The sequence below is a fragment of the Arachis stenosperma genome, chromosome 4 (assembly GCF_014773155.1).
Source record: "Arachis stenosperma cultivar V10309 chromosome 4, arast.V10309.gnm1.PFL2, whole genome shotgun sequence".
NCBI lineage: Eukaryota > Viridiplantae > Streptophyta > Magnoliopsida > Fabales > Fabaceae > Arachis > Arachis stenosperma.
The window spans coordinates 68350315-68352137 of NC_080380.1; the positions used below are offsets into that span (position 1 = coordinate 68350315).

Here is a 1823-nt window from a genome sequence, read left to right on the forward strand (position 1 = left end):
TTCTTTGGTGAGCAAGGGAGGTTCATCCTCCCAAGTCTCATTTCCAAATAACTTGTCATTTAGTTTCATGATTGCTCCAAGGTATTTAGCAACTTGCTCTTCAGTAACATACTCATCCTCTTCAGAGGAAGAATACTCATCAGAGCTCATGAATGGCAGAAGTAAGTCCAATGGAATCTCTATGGTCTCGTTTTGAGCCTCAGATTCCCATGGTTCCTCATTGGGGAACTCACTGGAGGCCAGTGCACGCCCATTGAGGTCTTCCTCAGTGGCGTTCACTGCCTCTCCTTCCTCCCAGAATTCGGCCATGTCTATGGCTTTGCACTCTCCTTTTGGATTTTCTTCTGTATTACTTGGGAGAGTGCTAGGAGGGAGTTCAGTAACTTTCTTGCTCAGCTGACCCACTTGTCCTTCCAAATTTCTGATGGAGGACCTTGTTTCATTCATGAAACTTTGAGTGGTCTTTATTAGATCAGAGACCATTGTTGCTAAGTCAGAAGTATTCTGCTTAGAACTCTCTGTCTGTTGCTGAGAAGATGATGGAAAAGGCTTGCCATTGCTAAACCTGTTTCTTCCACCATTATTGTTATTGAAACCTTGTTGAGGTCTCTCTTGATTCTTCCATGAGAGATTTGGGTGATTTCTCCATGAAGAATTATAGGTGTTTCCATAGGGTTCTCCTAGGTAATTCACCTCTTCCATGGAAGGGTTCTCAGGATCATAAGCTTCTTCCTTAGATGAAGCATCCTTAGTACTGTTTGGTGCATTTTGCATTCCAGACAGACTTTGAGAAATCAAATTGACTTGTTGAGTCAATATCTTATTCTGAGCCAGTATGGCATTCAGAGCATCAATCTCAAGAACTCCTTTCTTCTGACTAGTCCCATTGTTCACAGGATTTCTTTCAGAAGTGTACATGAATTGGTTATTTGCAACCATTTCAATCAGTTCTTGAGCTTCAGTAGGCGTCTTCTTCAGATGAAGAGATCCTCCTGCAGAGCTATCCAAGGACATCTTAGATAGTTCAGAGAGACCATCATAGAAAATACCTATGATGCTCCATTCAGAAAGCATGTCAGAAGGACATTTTCTGATTAATTGTTTGTATCTTTCCCAAGCTTCATAGAGGGATTCTCCATCCTTTTGTCTAAAGGTTTGGACTTCCACTCTAAGCTTACTCCATCTTTGTGGTGGAAAGAATTTTGCCAAGAAGGCATTGACTAGCTTTTCCCAAGAGTCCAGGCTTTCTTTAGGTTGAGAATCCAACCATATTCTAGCCCTGTCTCTTACAGCAAAAGGGAATAGCATCAGTCTATAGACCTCAGGGTTAACCCCATTAGTCTTGACTGTGTCACAGATTTGCAAGAATTCAGCTAAAAACTGATGAGGATCTTCCATTGGAAGTCCATGGAACTTGCAATTCTGTTGCATTAGAGAAACTAATTGAGGCTTAAGCTCAAAGTTGTTTGCTCCAATGGCAGGGATAGAGATGCTTCTCCCATAAAAATCAGGAGTAGGTGCAGTAAAGTCACCCAGCACCTTCCTTGCATTGTTTGCATTGTTGTTGTTTTCTGCTGCCATGTTTTCTTCCTTGAAGAATTCGGTCAGGTCCTCTAAAGAGAGTTGTGCTTTGGCTTCTCTTAGCTTTCTCTTCAGAGTCCTTTCGGGTTCAGGATCAGCTTCAACAAGAATGCCTTTGTCCTTGCTCCTGCTCATATGAAAGAGAAGGGAACAAGAAAATGTGGTATCCTCTATGTCACAGTATAGAGATTCCTTTAAGTGTCAGAGGAAAAGAGAAATAGAAAGAAGAAGGAGAAGATAAA

At 41.7% G+C, this 1823-nt stretch overlaps 1 non-coding gene across 1 annotated transcript; it reads left to right on the plus strand.

Moving 5' to 3' along the window:
* Positions 1-1068: 1068 nt before the first annotated feature.
* Positions 1069-1176, plus strand: LOC130978604 (small nucleolar RNA R71). The gene has a single exon (XR_009086226.1). It is a non-coding gene; the product is annotated as a small nucleolar RNA R71 (small nucleolar RNA).
* Positions 1177-1823: the final 647 nt, after the last annotated feature.